The sequence below is a fragment of the Protomyctophum parallelum genome (assembly GCF_964188405.1).
Source record: "Protomyctophum parallelum genome assembly, chromosome: 8".
Classification (NCBI taxonomy): domain Eukaryota; kingdom Metazoa; phylum Chordata; class Actinopteri; order Myctophiformes; family Myctophidae; genus Protomyctophum; species Protomyctophum parallelum.
Window position 1 is genome coordinate 17,794,670 of NC_139703.1, and position 20,088 is coordinate 17,814,757.

Sequence of the window (20,088 nt, forward strand, 5' to 3'; positions counted from 1 at the left end):
GTGTATGAGAGTACTAAGGGTGGATGATAGTACTAAGAGTGGATGAGAGTACTAAGAGTGTATGAGAGTACTAAGGGTGTATGAGAGTACTAAGAGTGGATGAGAGTACTAAGAGTGGATGAGAGTACTAAGGGTGTATGAGAGTACTAAGAGTGGATGAGAGTACTAAGGGTGGATGAGAGTACTAAGAGTGGATGAGAGTACTAAGAGTGTATGAGAGTACTAAGGGTGTATGAGAGTACTAAGAGTGGATGAGAGTACTAAGAGTGGATGAGAGTACTAAGAGTGGATGAGAGTACTAAGGGTGTATGAGAGTACTAAGAGTGGATGAGAGTACTAAGAGTGGATGAGAGTACTAAGAGTGGATGAGAGTACTAAGAGTGGATGAGAGTACTAAGAGTGGATGAGCGTACTAAGAGTGAGAGTACTAAGAGTGTATGAGAGTGTATGAGAGTACTAAGAGTGTATGAGAGTGTATGAGAGTACTAAGAGTGTATGAGAGTACTAAGAGTGGATGAGAGTACTAAGGGTGTATGCGAGTACTAAGAGTGGGAGTACTAAGGGTGTATGAGAGTACTAAGAGTGAGAGTACTAAGAGTGTATGAGAGTACTAAGGGTGAGAGTACTAAGAGTGTATGAGGGTACCAAGAGTGAGAGTACTAAGGGTGTATGAGAGTACTAAGAGTGAGATTAATAAGAGTGGATGAGGGTACTAAGAGTGAGAGTACTAAGGGTGTATGAGAGTACTAAGAGTGGATGAGGGTACTAAGAGTGGATGGATTGTTTTACCCTCTTTTTCTCATAGATACAGATGGATCTCCGATCTACACTTGTCAGTTGTCATTTATACTTGGCTGTTTTTGGTGATCTGCTGCAGTGTTTGGTCAGATTTGCTCCCGTTGCATTCCTTCAGCCTATATAGTGTCAATTGGTTGTTTTGGTACTCGGGTCAGAGTATCGGGGCCGGTTCCGAGTACCGAGTACGAGTACTTGAGGGTGGTATCGGCCCGCATGGAACAACTCTAACTAAAAGTGGAGGAAAGTGTACTAAGAGCGCCATTCACTCAAACTTTAATAATTCATTCTGAATGAGTGAGGGCTAGTGACCGAAACCTACAAAAACACATTAGTTTAGGAATGAACCACTTAAGCGCCATTTCAAATTTTGTGAAAATAGCTGATCAAATGTTGCGAAAATAGCTGATCTACAAGCTTGTAGCTTGCAGTACCAGGTGTCGACTCGGTCGGATAGCCGGTTGTCCAGAACCAGTACAAAAGCTCTGGACCTAATCACCCCCATACTGTATCTCCATATATGGAGCTGGCTTGTCCTGACATCACAACACTTCATATTTGGGCATGCCTGACACAGAATAAAGGCCAAAGGACACAGAGAGACAGGACAGATACATAAATCTCCATATATGGGCATAAAAGGGACACAGACAGAAGGGTGGAAGGGGTACTCTGACACGGGTACAATGGGTATTGTATAGCCGGGTGGGGCATGGATCTCCAACTTCCATCGTTATCGACTCGGTGCTCTACGGCCAAGGCACGGTCTAGTCTTTGTAATTTTGGACAATTTCTGAATGCGTACTTCGGAATTTGGACTTTTGAATAGACATACTAATTTAGTATAAAATATATACGATACGTTGTCCATAATGTAAAAGATTGGACAGACCACTGACTGTACTGAAGAAGATCAGTCTGCCAAGTTTTGCATCTAATGTGTCTTTTGTTCTAAATCCTCTTAAAACTTTCATCTTATATACCTGCAGACTTAAAGCAGTTTTGTTTGTAAAAAAAACAAACGCTACGAGGGGAATGCAGCGATATATACATTAACAACAGTCATGAGGTCAAGAGGAGAGTTGAACTCACAGAACGGTGGAAGGTGACAGACAGACTATGTTATGCAGCAGCAGCAGCTCTTTGACTCTCATTTATTCTGCTCTGTGTGTGTATACTTTGTACTGTAGACCAGACATGACTCAGAGAGAGAGAGAGAGAGAGAAAGGGAGCTACTGGGAGGGTGTTGAGAGGGTCATAAGTCAGGCGCGGCTGAAAATAGATAGAATGGTTTATCCTGGCCAGTTAGCTACTTAATCACCTCCAGTCCATATAGGACCGGGGCTATTTATGTCCATGATGGATTGTATAAACCGCTTAGAATCCTGTCATGATTTTTTATTTTATTCTTTTGTATAGTCTTGCCCGATACTTACTTTTTGTGATATACAGTACTACACACTCTCACTATACCAATGATTTCCACACTGGCTATCCCAGTGGGATTTATTATCCGGAATATAAATCGCGTTGCCGTTATGAATCTTAAAAAATATATATATCTTGCTCGAAGTACGAGTTTGATGAATCCAGCCCAGGCTATCTATTGGGCTTGTTAACATATCACCGACTCCAGGAGAGAGCAACACAGTTGTGTCAGACTCAGACACAGTGTCGATTTTGACCCCACAGTTCATAGTCTCTTGAATAGTTTTCCTTTAGTTTTAGTCTGTTTTAGTGTTAGTCTAGTTTGAGTAGACTACATACTTTATCATAAGACTTTAGTCGACTAAATCTACAGATGATTTAGTCGACTAAACTGTATTTTGTTGGGCCTTGATGCCGTCGTAATGACTGATTTTACACTTGCTGAAAAACTGTAGCCGGACTACAAGCTCACAATGTGAGCTTGTAGATCTGCCATTTTCAGCATGCAACCATGTGTAAAATGTCTTATACCGGATCTCATGTGGACTAGTCCCTTCCTAACATTTTTTTTTTTTTTACTTTACATTTTTATCCCACAATTCTGTAACCCAGTTTTCTTTTCACCCAGTGCCAATTATCTAATGTAATCCTGGGCGCTACACTTCCTCTGCCAACCTGGGGGGGCAGCAGACTGACCTCATGAGGAGTCCAAGCTGCTTCTTTTCACCTGACAGAGGGGAATTTTCCCGGCCGGACGTAGCGTGTGGAAGGGACACGTTATTCCGACCAGTTCCTTTCCCCTCCATCAGGCGCCCCGGCTGGCCAGGGGGAGGTAGTTTTAGAGACCAGGATTACGGCATGTTTTTGTGAGGGTATCTACCCTAGGGGACACGGGGAGAACATGCAAACTCTACACAGAAAGGCCCTATCGCCAACCCCCGCCTCGGGTATGGGCACTGATGACACGGAGGAGGGAACACGCCGCCAGTGCCCACAGTGTCCCCAGCGGGAATCAAACCCAGGACCTTCTAGCTGTGAGGCGACAGCACTACCAACTGTGCCACCGTGCCCTCCTTCCTAACATTTTAGTCTAGTTTTTATTTGTTGAAGAAATTGTCAGTATATTTTGTCTTAGTTTTAGTCATCATAGTTTAGTTTGCATTTAGTTTCCATTTAGTTTTTATCAGTGAAAAAAGGTATCCGACTAACATTTGTGACCAGATTTGACTGAGAGCCTGACTCTGAAAACTGAATTTATTTATTTTTTAATCCAAAAGGCAGACTCTTCACATATGAATGTCTGAAATAAAATGTAATAATGTCAAAGCTGAAATTGACACATGTAAACACGAAATAAATGCTAAAACATGTAGCTAGGTGTAAGGAGGAGACCACATGAAGTGAACCTTTCCGGCCTGTTTTCTCAACTCGCTGTTTCTCTGCAAGACATTACTCTCTACGCCGCATATATCTCCAGAACCGGTGGGTCAAACTGAACAAACAATATTTGAAGCTATATGATTCCCTGCTTTCACATGAAAAAATGAAAAACACTGTGACACTGTGACTGTGTCAGGTGGAGGGAACGTGATTCAAGTCTTTATGAAGTCGTGGACACTGTGTCAGGTGGAGGGAACTTGATTCAAGTCTTCATGAAGTGGTGGACACTGTGTCAGGTGGAGGGAACGTGATTCAAGTCAGGATTGTAGATCAAGTAACTAAGTGCATTTACTTAAGTACTGTACTTAAGTACCATTGTTTTCGGTATTTGTACTTCACTTGAGTATTTTATATTTGCCACTTATATCTATACAGAGGCAAATGTTGTGCTTTTTACTCCACTACATTTATTTGAAAACTTTAGTTACTTGTTAGCTACTTGTCCTTGATACTAGATTTTGATTATCACTACAAAACATACATTAACCACTTCAACCCTATATACATTTCGGCCATTTGAAAATAGCAGATCTGCAAGTTCACAATGTGTCTGCTATTTTCAAAAGATTTTGATACATTTGAAAACTTGAAATGAGAGATTCTGCATAGAGCATAGTGAGTGCATATATTTAATATTTTTGCAAAATAGTTACTGCATCAATTTCAAATCATTGAATCGTATCGGATCGCTATAATAAACCAATACCGTCCATGTATCGTATCGTCAACCACGTATCGTGATACGTATCGTATCGCTGTTAAAATGTATCGTTACACCCCCACCCCCCACCCCCCCTCCCTCCATCTCCCTGCACCCCAGCTTCCCTCTGCTCTTTTATATTCACTTCTTGATTGGTTGGGGGATGGGGGATGGTGGAATAGCATTTAGGAGGGGGGAGTTATACTTGCATGGCTTGTAGTACTGTGCATGCGTGTGTGTGTGTGTGTGCACATGTGTACGCATTCTACACACGCACATACACACGTGTGTGTGTGTGTGTGTGTGTGTGTGTGTAATATATAATGGGGGGGAGGGAGAGAGAGAGCAAGGTCTGTGGACGGAGAGTAGAGGGAAAAAAAAGGAGTGATTTTCTTTTTTAAGGGGCTTGCTTTATTTTTCAGCTACAGCCATTGAGTCTGTAATGTCACTCAGCGGCGTGGAAACCCAAAATGAGGCTTGCCTCCAGATGTGTTCCAGTCCAGATAGCGACTTGAAAGACAGACGTTTATTGTTCTAGTGCATTTGGTGTGGTTCAAGACCGAGAGCTGCATGAAATGTTGATTGATGGATCTCACTAAAGAATGAAGGTGGGGAGGGGGGAGAGAGAGAGAGAGAGCAATAGAGTGAGAGAGAATATGCTTCATCCAATTTACTTAACCATTTCCACGCTCGGTGCCTTGTTGTAATATGAGGTCTACGAAAAAAAAGAGGCAGTATTTCACAGCGAGACAGTAGCTTTTCACAGCAGGTTTTCTTTTATTGTTTCTTTCGGCTATGCTGCAGCGTTTCAAACCATATAATAAAGCGCTCGGGGATGTTTCACAGATCTCTCTGTCTAAGGACAACGTATACCATTAGTGGGGCATGAAGAAAGTATTTCCCCTTTTGATATTCCACTGATGACTTATTGGTAGAATTGGCAGAGTCGTTGGGCGGAGAGTCCAAGAAAACAATGTGATGAATCGAAACTATTGCAAGTGGACGTGTTTTACCTTTCGCTTGTCTAAAGATATCCTCGTTCCTATTCGTTGGAACAGTAGCCTTCTCTAATCATAATACACACCGCCCCATACCAAGCAAAACCCATGGTAGAATTCAGTGGTGTACACAATATTTCATCTCAAGGACCCCCAGAATTATCTGTATTTGGCCGACGACCTCCATCTCAAAATAAGTTGTTCCAGGGACGCCCCAGACGTAAAGATTTGAGTTTAAAACGTTCCCTCTGAAAGAATACATGTTCAAAGATTTGCGCCACATTTTCACGATTAAAAAAAAATTGCATGATCTACAAGCTCGTAGAGCGGCACTCGGTGCCTGCTATGAGCTTGTACATCTGCTATTTTTCAATAGCTAAAGTACAACATAATGCTTAAAACACCAAAAGGGGTGCCCGTTCAGAATGGGTTAAGTGCATTTTGATGCCAATACATTTGTACTTTTACTCACATTTTGAATCCTGGACTTTTACTTGTATAAACAAGAGTATTTCTACAGTGCTGTAGTATTGATACTTAGGTAAAAAAAGATTACTTTTAAAAGATACTTTTTCCACCACTGGTAGAATTACTATGAGGCCTTTTATTGTTGCAGCAAACAAGGCCAACAGCATGTCATGTTGCTGCTTGACATGTGTGTGTGTGTGTGTGTGTGTGTGTGTGTGTGTGTGTGTGTGTGTGTGTGTGTGTGTGTGTGTGTGTGAGAGGAAGTGCCTTCGTGCGCGTGTAGGTCAGGAAGTGTGCATCTCTTTTCTCTTTTAATTTTAATTTTTTTTTGCAACGGTTTCAACATCCTCTCCTTAGCGAGCTGCACGGTGCTCAGTGGTGGAAAAAAAGTACTTGCATGTTTTACCTAAATGAAAAGTATCAAAATGTACTTAAAGTAGCCTATACCAAAACAGTAAAAGTACTGATTATACGGAAGGTCCCATTTCAAGTTTTCAAATATATGAAAATATTTTGAAAATAGCCGATCTACAAGCTCTCAATGCGACGCGATGCAACGCATTGAGAGTTTGTAGGTCGTGTTTAATGCATGTTTTTTGTAATAATAATCAAAATCTACAAAGTAACTAACGTTTTCAGATAATTGTAGTGGAGTAAAAGTACAATAATTGCCTCTGATATATAGTAAAAGTTATATTTTAGTAGTAAGTAGTAGTAAAGTACCTCAAAAGTACTTATGTACATGTACTTCGTTGCTTTACACCACTGTCTGACGGTGCTTAATATATTGTGTTTTGGCACAACTTTTTTTTAATTGCTCCATTTCTTAGATAATTAATGGCAGCAAACTCGCTAGCGGTGTAACATGCGAGAGCAAAGAACACTTGTTTTGATTTAGGTGTTACAATATTTACTTTAACAAGGAAATCAGGGTAATTGCAATTTTGTTATGAAATAAGACTTTCTTTCCTTTTTTTTTTTGCCCTCCCCGTTGCAATTAGGCGAGCAGCTATTCCGCATGGCACATTTGTATAACCCATTATGAGCTGAGACCAGACTTTCTACAAAAGTCTTCTAAAATCATGACAGTTTTCTTAAAATAATGTTATGTTTCTGTGTCAGTGGTTCTCAAACTATTTCATGTCAAGGAACCCCCAGAATGATATGTAATTTGGCCACCCCCCCCCCCCCAACTTAAAATGTGTTGTTCCAGGGACCCCCCCCCCCTCCCCAACTTAAAATGTGTTGTTCCAGGGACCCCCCCCCCCCCAACTTAAAATGTGTTGTTCCAGGGACCGCCCCCCCCAACTTAAAATGTGTTGTTCCAGGGACCCCCCCACCCCCCCCCCCCCAACTTAAAATGTGTTGTTCCAGGGACCCCCCCACCCCCCCCACCCCGCAGAAGCAAAGATATGAGTTAAAAACGTTTGTATATTCAAAGATTTGCAACACGTTTTTTCAAATGAGCTTGTATAGATCTGCTATGTTTCAACGGCTAACGTTGAAATAATAACCAATAAGTGGTTAAAAAGGTGATGACACTGATGCGTTCTCAGGTCAAAATGGGATATAGAGCAGCTAAGGCTTTGTAAAGTAAATTAGCGTGATTACCAAATGAGCGTACTACCAACATAATAATCCAACATATCAAACAAGTCCAGATGGAGCTCATCATTCCTCACTTTCACACTCAAACCGCCAAGAACCCCCCCCCCCGCACCCCCCCCCCCCCCTCCCTCCCCACTCCCCAAACATTACGATCCCGTCACCAAAAATGTGTTGCTTTTTTTTACTACATCACCTCTATGTAGGGAATGGAATAACGTAGCCTTCGTTTTTTTATTAGTATTCCCTTCTCCTTTTGAATCGGGGTGTTATTATATCCACTGTCTGCAGTATGTATACGCAGCACACCAGCAGGAAATGAAACACTAAAGGGGGGGAAGAGAGGGGAGAGAAGGTGGGAAGGTGGAAGGGACGGTGTGGGAAAGAAAAGTGAAGGAGGGAGGGAGGGAGGGTGGGAAAAAGAAAACATTTACAAAGTGTGGAAAGTTGTGCAGGCCTTGAATCATCCCCATTTATATACTTCATTGTACGTCCAGCAGTGTAGACGATCTACAAGCTCTACAAGCCGGCCGTTTTCGGAGAGCGACACCAGTGTAGGTCGGGACAAAGTACAAACTACATAAGCATATAACTCTCCCCCCGGATATCAGCGAGTGGAAGTGTCACGTCTGATCATTAGCAGTGTCTGCTGATAAGAAGGCAAAGGGAGGCCACCCAACTCAAGCCTGGCAGGCTTATATACCACCATAACAACACCATACAATAACATCACTATCCCATTTAGACCTGAGGACGGTTCACAAATCTCTTCTAAATCCTGACCGTTTTATGAAAAACCCCATGTTTCTATGTCAGTGGTTCTCAAACATTTTCATGTCAAGGACCCACATAATTATCACACACGGGGGATTGGGCTGCAGCTTTCTTTGTGAAATGCAGTGTTGGATCCCATTCCCACCACCGTTGGTAAGACACGATTTCTTGAGGGAGTGAGTGAGCGAGTGAGGGAGTGAGAGAGAGCAGGGAGACATGAACAGGTGGACCGACTGACAGCCATGGTTGATTCAGGTGGACTAAACGGCCAGATGCCGAGAGAGAGAGAGAGACGCTTAATTTCCTTTTGTGCGTGAATGCATGCAGGCGCAGGCCAATATCTACAGTATTTGTACACTCTCAGGCCCCATACACACATATCAAACACATATTCTGTGTCTTGTCATGTGTTTAATGGCCGACCACAATGCAATTCACCTATAGCTAAGACCCGGCCTCTCCCACTTAAGACACTCCCACTTGGACACTTTCCAGCTTGGATAATCTAAATATCATGGATTTTACACATTAAATATTGGTTAATTTTTGGAACCAGACGTTGAAAATCTCTTCCAAATCCGTCAACAAGGCCTGCCATACTGTATGCACTGGAAAAATATGTGTGTGGCATTTATTTTTTAAAACAATGTTTTATCATACAGGAAAACTATTGGTGGAGAGGTTTGTTTAACCCATGTTATGCTTAGCTGTGATTGGACCATAGCAATTTGACTCAGAGAGTGTACAAGTGGAACCAAATCTCTCAAGAGTTACACCTGGAATGCCATATTTGCAGGCAAAATGCCCTCGAAGACGTCTGTTACTGTATTGATATTCTCAGAGGAAGAAAATCGGCGACGGTCGGCGCAATCGGGGCCAGCTTTCCGCAGAACAAACTCGGCGTTGGTTGGCTTGGTGGAAGAATGCAGCTGTCTGTTGGGTGTATTAAGAGAGGTTTGCGAGGCCTGGGCAAACATGAACAGTTGTCTTAGCTTCCTGAGGCACGTCCTGAGCAAACACACCCGGAGATGGTTGGTTCTCTCTGCTCTGGTCCACTGTCTGAGCCTGTGGGCCCACTGAGTACACACTGGCACACACACACACACACACACACACACACACACACACACACACACACACAGCATATGTACATGAATGCATGCAAAACATATATGCACACGCACACACATACGCATGCACTAGCAGGCCCACACTTGTAAGGCATAAATATGATCGTGTATGCATGCATGCACCAAAACAGATAAGACAGGCACTTTTTTCACTCACTCATATAAGTGCGTGCATGCACACACACACCCACACACACACACACACACACACACACACACACACACACACACACACACACACACACACACACACACCCCTTACGCCATACTATGCAAGGAATAATTTATAAAGACACATCTGTTGTCACACATACAGAATAAGCATACAGTACATTTACATTAGACAGACGGTGACCCAGATCCTTCACGTTTGCTGCTAAATTAATATTCGAATTTTGAATATTCCTCGAATATGGGGAACTAGCGGAAGAGGGCCCGGATCCATTAAAAATATATTTTGTTTGTTTTTTTGATAATTTGATACATGTTTTTGTAGGCCCTATGTCAAATAAACATAAAATAATCACACCTGTATGAAGTGAGGGGCGCTCTTATCATTATACATCATCTCATGAACACTTAAGAATGTATGTGATTTTAACTTCCGGGTATGTCGCGTCACGTGCATACAGGTTTATGAGTGGTGCAGCCACTGCCACTCCAATGAACAGGTGCATGGTGGGAAGAGTTTTTATGGCACTCGGCATCAAAGGGTTGGATTGGGGGGTCAAATCTACTATTCAAATGATTCCCGAGCGCGGCACGGCTGCAGCTCACCTCTCCAAGAGATGGGTCAAATGCGGAGAACAAATTTCACTGCGGTAACGTGTGACAAATCGTACGACTTTGACCTTGTCTTTGATGAGCGAGTGACGTCAGGACTTCGGCGCTCCATACCGCTGTCCTTGTCTTTCTCAGGATTGCTCTGGATGGAACTTAAAGGTGTAGTGAAACGGAAATGGTGAACAACATGAAAATGGAGTTTCAACATGAAACACCGGTCTGGAGTTTCTGAACCAATCAGAGCGTCGCATCCCTTCAGGCGATGGGACGGTAGCTAGGAACGGTAGCTATGCTATGCGCAACAGCGTGGTATGTGTTTGTTTATAAATCAGATGGTCGGCCAGCTGTACCAGTTTACTCTTATGTGGCTTATTCCTACCCTATAATGTTTTCAGATACATATTTTAGCGTGATGATTGAGTTTAAACCGAGTAATACACTGTCTGGATGTTATCTTGAATGGAAATAAAAACGGAGTATTCTGTAATCAGTAGCAGCTGTGTTGGACGGATGCGCAAATATGGGGAATTAAACGGGTGAGCTTAATTGTTATTGGCTTTTATCGATGTGTATCTCTACACGTCATCACGCAGCACGTTTTCGTTTTAATAAATAAATAATACAATCGTTTTATGGACCTTTGATATAAAAATACACAGAAATGAGAATTTTCACATTTTTTTGGCATCCATTGTTAGGTATGCCCATATGATGACCACGGATCGGATATGGTCTAAAAGTGTGAAAAACGTCTTTTTCATTTCACTGCGCCTTTAAGTCAGCCACACGGGCACAGGATTGGTCCTACACATGTCTCCTATTCCTCACTATGGAGGATTGGTCCTACACATGTCTCCTATACCTCACTATGGAGGATTGGTCCTACACATGTCTCCTATACCTCACTATGGAGGATTGGTCCTACACATGTCTCCTATTCCTCACTATGGAGCATTGGTCCTACACATGTCTCCTATACCTCACTATGGAGGATTGGTCCTACACATGTCTCCTATACCTCACTATGGAGGATTGGTCCTACACATGTCTCCTATACCTCACGATGGAGGATTGGTCCTACACATGTCTCCTATACCTCACTATGGAGCATTGGTCCTACACATGTCTCATATACCTCACTATGGAGGATTGGTCCTACACATGTCTCCTATACCTCACTATGGAGCATTGAATGGAATATGGAGCATTGGAACTGAATCCATACTTAATTCACTGGTATGCTTCTTTTCTTACTAACAGAGTACAGAGGGTGAAAGTGAACACAACCCTCTCATCAGCATTAACTACTAATGTTGGTGCTCCCCAGGGTTGTGTGAGCTCAGCTGTACTTTTCACCCTATATACTGACAGCTGTCGTATTGAGGAATGCCTGTCTGAATGTTGCACTGACACACCAGACCAATACATTCTAAAATACTCAGATGATACAGTTTTGATTTCTCTCCTAGATAGTTCCAGTGATCCTGGACTGCACCAACACAGAGTAAATAAGGTGGTTGAATGGAGTGATAACAACGCTCTCATCATTAACACAAAAAAGACAGAAGAGATTGTTTTTGGTACACCACCAGAGATACACAGATCCCCCATTACTATTCATGGTGAACCGATCAACCAGGTATGTTCGTACAAATACCTAGGAGTAGTAATAGACCATCTATTGTCATGGAAAGATCAGATTGATTCAGTGTGTAAGAAAACAAAGCAAAGAATCTACTTCCTTCGCCGTCTAAGATCCTTCGGTGCTAGTAGACGGATTCTTCTTTTGTTTTTCACTTCTGTTATTATGAGTGTTCTTCAGTACTGTAGCACCACCTGGTATGGATGTTTGTCTGCAGCCCTAAAGTCACAACTGCTGCAACAACTGAACATTTGTTCAAAGATTGTTGGACAACAACTTCAGAAACTTTATACATCCACGTATGATAACAGCATCCTAAGGTTAGCAAGGAATATCACCTCTAATACTAAGCATGTGATGTATGGAGAATATAGGTTGCTACCTTCAGGAAGGAGATATGGTGTACCAGCATACAATAAGGTCAGACTAAAGAGGTCCTTTGTCCACCAGTCGACCTTGAGGCTTAATCAGGAGATGTAGTTGCCACAGGAAAATCTAAGCGGTGGATATTGCTCATGTCTTTATGTATGTAAATTGTCTTGTTCTTTGTGTTTTGTATATGTGTTCTGCATACTTGGCTGCTGTGTCGCAAGACAAATTTTAGTGTGAACTGACAATAAAGTATTATATCATATCATATCATATCATTGGTCCTACACATGTCTCCTATACCTCACTATGGAGGATTGGTCCTACACATGTCTCCTATACCTCACTATGGAGGATTGGTCCTACACATGTCTCCTATACCTCACTATGGAGCATTGGTCCTACACATGTCTCCTATACCTCACTATGGAGGATTGGTCCTACACATGTCTCCTATACCTCACTATGGAGGATTGGTCCTACACATGTCTCCTATACCTCACTATGGAGGATTGGTCCTACACATGTCTCCTATACCTCACTATGGAGGATTGGTCCTACACATGTCTCCTTTACCTCACTATGGAGGATTGGTCCTACACATGTCTCCTATACCTCACTATGGAGGATTGGTCCTTCACATGTCTCCTATACCTCACTATGGAGGATTGGTCCTACACATGTCTCCTATACCTCACTATGGAGGATTGGTCCTACACATGTCTCCTATACCTCACTATGGAGGATTGGTCCTACACATGTCTCCTATACCTCACTATGGAGGATTGGTCCTACACATGTCTCCTATACCTCACTATGGAGGATTGGTCCTACACATGTCTCCTATTCCTCACTATGGAGGATTGGTCCTTCACATGTCTCCTATACCTCACTATGGAGGATTGGTCCTACACATGTCTCCTATTCCTCACTATGGAGGATTGGTCCTACACATGTCTCCTATACCTCACTATGGAGGATTGGTCCTACACATGTCTCCTTTACCTCACTATGGAGGATTGGTCCTACACATGTCTCCTATACCTCACTATGGAGGATTGGTCCTACACATGTCTCCTATACCTCACTATGGAGGATTGGTCCTACACATGTCTCCTATACCTCACTATGGAGGATTGGTCCTACACATGTCTCCTATACCTCACTATGCCAAGTGTGTGTGTGACTCCCCTTCCCTATCGCTGCAGACCCACGGCCCCCCCAGGCTCTTCCCCACGCTTCAGTCTGGCAACCCCCCCAACCCCCCCCAACCACTAACCCCCCCCCAAACCCTCCCAACTGCCCATCGGCGTTCTTGTGTTTTTGCCGTCACGATATCGTCATACTCTCTTTGCGTTTTACCTAAAGTTAATGCTGTTGTTGTTATTGTTGTTGTTGTTGTTGTCTGTGCATTACACTGAGAAAGAAAATCGCCTCTTCCGCTGATATCGTTATAGGCCTACACACAGTGGCCTATTGATTTGTGTGTGTGTGTGTGTGTGTGTGTGTGTGTGTGTGTGTGTGTGTGTGTGTGTGTGTGTGTGTGTGTGTGTGTGTGTGTGTGTGTGTGTGTGTGTGTGTGTGTGTGTGTGTGTGTGTGTGTGTGTGTGTGTGTGTGTGTGTGTGTGCGTGCGTGCGTGCGTGCGTGCATATATACCCACACACGCACGTGAATGTATACATTTGGTTTATTTTTTCAAGCCCTCGTGTCTCAAAACCCCAAACACAGATTAGTGGTATTTCTTGCCCTCAGCTGCGTGTGGTGATAGTGGGTCCTTTCTGCTTGCCCTGGCTGTTTTAGCCCCTTTGGTGTTGTCCTGATTGGTATGTGATGTGTTAGTGCAGCTGAGACCGAGTGTGTGTATTCACTGTGCAAGCACACACACACACCACACCACACCACACACACACACACACTGCCAGCGTTCCTGGTTTCACTTAATCTTTGACACAAAGGCATTGGCATGAGGCATACGGACAGCCCTCGGACAGATTCAGAGACAGAGAGAGAGAGAGAGAGAGAGAGAGAGAGAGAGAGAGAGAATCAGAGGGAGAGTAGTCGGGGGGGCTGTATAGGTACACAAATAGTGGGGCAATTACTTAAAAGTTGGCAAATGTATGGTTACAACAAGGGACACATATTCATTCCCCCCCCCCTTTTTTTTGAAGGAGAACTAGTAGGTCGGAAGATTACCTGTGTTTGGGATTTCAAAGCGTGAGTTTGCTTAAGCCTCGAACATTGCAGCCAATTATGGAACCCCCCCCCCCCCATGCCACAGCTGAACCTCTGCCCCAAGGTTTTCACATTGGCCTCTTATAGCGCGACCAGGAGGCCGCTTTGTGCAAAAAAGATTTTTGGACAGTACACCTACAGATTTTGTCCAAACAGCACAAGTGAATTCAAAGTGAATTCAGCATCTTGTGTTCACAGTCAGCAGCACCACATACACTACGCAACAGTTGGATATATTATACCTCATTTGAACCCATATGGACCTGAGGAACGCATCTGTGTCGCCTTATAGCATTTCACCACTTTTACCATTATTTTAAACTTTAGCTGATCTAGGAGGCCTACATGCTCGTAGCGCGGCACTCGTAGATCTGCTCTTTTTGAAAAATCGTGGAAATGTGCCGCACATCTTGGAATATATATTCTTTCATAGTGAATGTTTTTAACTCATTATCTTTGCTTCTGGGGGGTCCCTGGAACAACATATTTTCAGATAGGGGTCGGCGGCCAAATGATACAGATAATTCTGTGGGTCCTTGACACAAAATAGTTTCACACAGAACCTGGTCTCGGGTCTTAATGGATTATTACGAGTGAAATGGACGGAAATGCAACTGGTATCGTGCCTATATGTTTCAGACGCCGCCACAGGACCCTGCTGTTCCGCACTACTGTACATACAGTATAGCTGTCCCAGTCAGTTGCCAAAACTCAAAGTATATGATATATGTGCCTGCCCTTCCATAATTACCCAGTTGGTATAGAATAGTTCGGAGGCCCTGTCTGAGGTTGCAGTCCGTCTTGGCTATTAAAAAAAAAAAAAAAAAAAAGTAGTCTGACTGTGAGACTTTAAACGATTTGCCAGCGAGGCTAATTTAAAGAAGTGTTTGATGGTTCACTCAGGGATGAAGTGTCCGTCCTCTGCACCTCAGAAATGATGGATGACGTGATCAGATAAGAAAAGGCAACACTGTGAGAAACGTGGCCTGGATCTATCTCGTGTCAAAGGTCACCTAGAGTTGTGTTATTAATTACTGCATGTTTTTGCCTGTTTGTACCAAAAAGTGTCATATACGGCTCTTGGGCATCCAATGCTGCCGTTTCTCAGTCGTTTGATATCTTTCAGCGTACAAAAGTACTGGATTCTTATTGGTATGAAAGTCAATGTTTTCGCCTCAAGCGAAAATGTATCTTTTGTTTAGTGTTTTTTTTTTCTTTTTCTGATTTCATCAGACAGGATTCTTTTTGCTGACACCAGACTCGCGTAATCGGCAGCATTTTGGCAGGAGTCAGGTGCTATGATAGCTTATATAGCTTTTTGAAGTGCACACCACCGAGGCGCTAATATCCTTTTAATTGACTTCAGAGAAAAAACAGTATCAGTGCACGCCGATTGCGGTTACAAATTGGCCGAAAGCGGATTCGTTCCTGTGTGAGCCAGATCTCCTTGTTCCATTTTTTTTGGTATACTTTCTGCATAACGACGAGGGCGGGTGGAAGAGTGGAAGATTTCAATTACTGCGAGAAAGTCAAGGAGGATGTTGGAGGAAGTTTGAGAAATACAACACGAGCCAGTTGCTATGTGGAGATTGCGCCCATTTGGAATGTAATTAAATTGGTTTGGCTGCTCGCCAGTGCAAAAAAAAACAAGAAAAATGAAAAAAACAAGAGGGGGGGGGGGGGGGGGGGAAATAAGAAATATTCCCTCTCTTCTCATCTCAAATGAAAACGTATAGAGTGTGTTGGCTGGAAGAAGAAAACAAATGTACCTGGAGGGAACAGAAAGCTGTTGAATGTTTGTAGTGTGTCGTGTACTGCTTCACTGCCAGTCGGAATTAGTTTTGAGATAACTCATCCTCCGTGGCTCCGAGTGCCTTTGGCGTTTCAGTGGCCTAGTGCAGCTTTTTCATGCGTGGATTGACTGAAATCTAGTTTTTTTTTCTTTATTTATTATTCATTCATGAGCGGTTGAGTTGTAAACTGTAAAAGGGGCCATGTTTGGCCATATACCATATTGGAAACCATACGGGGCTCGTGTTGCAGACCAATAATGTTTATCAATGTAAAGATGTTAATCGTTAATCTATGATTCGATCGAAATTCTACAATTAAACGTAACAGTTGACAAATTAATCGAAAAGTTTTCTGCAGTGTTGTTTTTGGCAGCAGATTTCAGTTATAGTCATAGTCTCTTGAATAGTTTTCATTTAGTTTTAGTCACATTTTGGTCACCTGGAATGTCTTAGTGTTAGTCTAGTTTTTTTATCATAGGATTTTAGGACACGTTGTGAGCTTGTAGATCGGCTATTTTCAGCATGCAACCAAGTGTAAAATGACTTATACTGGATCTTGTCCACCAGTCCCTTCCTAACATTTTAGTCTAGTTTTTATTTGTCGAAATTGTCAGTATAATCAGTCTTAGTTTTAGTCATCATAGCTTCGTTTTCATTTAGTTTCCATTCAGTTTTCATCAGTGTTTTTCCACTGTAGTCGACGAACATTTTTCGTCATAGTTTTAGACGAAAAAAGCAACACTGGTCTTCTGTGAATGTAATGCTGTCTGCGCGCGCACGTGGCAGAGGAACGCACATGTGGGCCGGTTAAACAAAATATATATACAGTATATATATATATATATATATATATATATATATATAGCCACAGTCTCTCCTCAGTATGTGCTTTTGCATGTGATGTGACAGACAAGACAAGACAGTGCACTTTTCATTTCATCTTATTCCTCATAAAAGATATCCCTGCATGAAAGAGGCCGTGTATCTCAAATGGTCAAATAAATATTTGATTAAGGTATATAATATATGCCTTTTGTATTCTTAAATCCATTGGAATGGAATTCAAGAATCCAACCAATCACAATTATTTGTGTCCTCACTTTTGTCTTCAATCAGTGTTTACGCAATGTTTGTGTTCACACAAACCCTCAAAGCCGCACATAGGAGGGAGGGCCCCTCTTGTCCACTAGTCGATTTCCTAACATTTTAGTCTAGTTTTTATTTGTTGACAAATTCGTCAGTATATTTAGTCTCAGTTTTAGTCAGCATAGCTTAGTTATCATTTAGTTTCTATTTGGTTTTCGTCAGTGGAAAAATGTAGTCGACGAACTCTCAGTTTTAGTCGACGACATCAACACAGGTCCCCAGATTCCCCAGTTCACATGTGAAGCTTATATACACGACCACTGGTTGTCCACACTGGCTCAGTCTGGGAAGCTTCCAGTCGGCGCTTCTCTTGTGCAGCGTGCATTTAGAGATGACGAGCCGCTCCAAAGGACCCAGTCGACCACGTAATTTGAAAGTAATGACCAACCGAATTACACACACACAAAAAAACCAAAACAATCTCGGGACACTGGTAATAACATGGGAGCACTGCACTGCACTGACTGCTGCTGTGCCCAATGTATTATTAGTTAGACATTTGCAGAGATGCAAACGGTGCGACCATTATATCTGATGGTGCAGCCTGCAGGAAGTCGGCTTGCTTCGCAGACGGGACTTCGTTATGTCCCGTTACAACCCCACGGTTCCCAAAGTCGGGGTCCGGCGGGGACCCCCAGGGGTCCTTGAGGGAGTTCCAGGGGGTCCCCCCAAATAAATGATGGTTTGGAACCAAAATGGACCCTTATTGGTCTGTAACTCTGACAGTACGTTTTAACAGCGGGGCGACAGCCGGACAAATTTCCCGGAATTTGTCTATGGGACCCGGCGACTACCGGTCCGTAGGGTCCATTTGGTTCCATTTGTACACTCTCAGAGTTAAATTAACTTTGATTTTACAATATAAATTGGGGTCCCAGAGATAGAAATGGGGGACCGTAGCCTAATTCATGTCAAACTGGGGGGTCTTTGAAATGAAAATGGTCGAGAATCACTGCTAGAGCCGTAAAAACTTCTCTTATGGGGTTCCTTGGCATATATTTTTCAAATGGGGGTCCGCCGGCTAATTAGTGTCAATTTGGGGGTCCTTGACATGAAAAGGTTTGGGAACCAGTGGTGTACGGCTATACTCTATACAGACATCTGTTATGTGGTGAGCCTTCGCTAACACAACTGATTATACACCGCATGCCAAACCTGTAGCACTGCCAGATAGTAGCAGTTGTGCTGAACCAATTATCACCTCCTAGAACGCACTGAGAAAAAGACCAAACAACGTGGAGATATTTTGGCAACTCACAAACAGCAAGGCCTTTTCTTCATTAAATGAGATCATAGCAGCAACAGCAACAAGACATTAAGGTCTGAGAGAGGAGGAAGCGCTTTATAGCTTAGTGTCAAACGGGCAATTTTCTGTGGTTTTTCTCCATGTAAGAGACTACTATGATTTCACTCTGCTGTTTTCTCGCTTGCATTTTTTCGTTTTTTTTATGAAGCGACAAGAATAACAACAGCAATTGCTGACCTGTCTCGGTGGCATGGAAATTGCCTCGGAATTGTAATATGAGGATGTGAGAGAGATTGACAGAGGGGGAAAGGAGAGAGAGAGAGTTAACCTGTTGATGATTTTTACTCTGTTGTAGGGAGGTGTCACGCACCGACAAATTCGACAATATAGAAGATCTACAAGCTCACAATGCAGCACCGATGCAATGTGAGCTTGCACGTCAGCTATCTTTGCAGTGAGACACGCCGGCACAGTACGACACGAGAGGGCGACCAGTTGTGTGAGATATTTACCTATTTCAGACCCGCAAATATGAGCTATATAAGCCCATTGTGTGTGCGTTTTACTGAGGAGGAACATTAAATCATCAAGAACGGGAACGCATCTGTGTCGTCTTATACTTTTTAACCATTATTTTAAACTTCAGCTGTTGGAAAAACAGCAGATCTACAAGCTCGTAGTGCGGCACTCGGTGCCGCGCTACGAGCTTGTAGATCTGCTGTAGTTTGAATAATCGTGAAAACGTGGTGCAAATCTTGTCCCTGGTACAACATATTTTCACATGGGAGTCGGCGGCCAATTACATGATCATTTTTGGGGTCCTTGACATGAAATAGTTTGAGAACTACTGACAGAAACATTTGTTTTTTTTTCATGATTTTACAAGACATTTTGTAGAATCTGGTCTCAGGGTTTCAATGGCTTAAAGGAGAATTCCATACTAAAAGGCTTTCTTACCTTTCTTTGTACATAGTTGTTACGTCCCCATCAAAGAGGTCCAGGTGTTATTTTGTGCAAAAGCTCCTTATTGGCTATTTCCCCTACCATAAGCCCTCAATGAATTGCATTGAATTGAATGGGATGTATGGGGTGTTGTGCTAATTCGCTTATTTCCATCGAAATAAGTAGTAAAGTGTGCCGCTTGGGTTATTATTTACATTATGAAGAGAGGATATATACAAAAGAATTATAATTTTGAGCGATGGAAATAAGCGAATTAGCACAACACCCCATACATCCCATTCAATTCAATGCAATTCATTTAGGTCTTATGGTAGGGGAAATAGCCAATAAGGAGCTTTTGCACAAAATAACACCTGGACCTCTTTGATGGGGACGTAACAACTACAAAGAAAGGTAAGAAAGCCTTTTAGTATGGAATTCTCCTTTAACCCATTTAAGCCTGACGTCCTGACAGTTTTCTGAAATACCTATGTTTCTATATCAATGGTTCTCAATATTTCATGTCAAGGACCCCAAAAATTATATGTAATTGGCCGCCGACCCCCCATCTGAAAATACGTTGTTCCAGAGACCCC